Source organism: Acanthisitta chloris, unplaced genomic scaffold, assembly GCF_000695815.1.
Source record: "Acanthisitta chloris isolate BGI_N310 unplaced genomic scaffold, ASM69581v1 scaffold8873, whole genome shotgun sequence".
NCBI lineage: Eukaryota > Metazoa > Chordata > Aves > Passeriformes > Acanthisittidae > Acanthisitta > Acanthisitta chloris.
The window spans coordinates 1-203 of NW_008664249.1; positions in this window are offsets into that span (position 1 = coordinate 1).

Here is a 203-nt window from a genome sequence, read left to right on the forward strand (position 1 = left end):
CAGGACTCAGGGCTCCGCGGGGCATAGTGGGCACCGACAGCCAGACAGTGCCCTGAGGGCACCTGGCGGGGCGGAAAAGCAGCTGTAGTGTAACCGTGAATGGTGGCACGGGGACAGGGAAAACTCACCTCATCCTTCCCTCTGTTCTGCGTGTCCGCCTGGGCCCGTCCGTGCTGCTGGTGGATGTGAAGTGACAGTTCTTT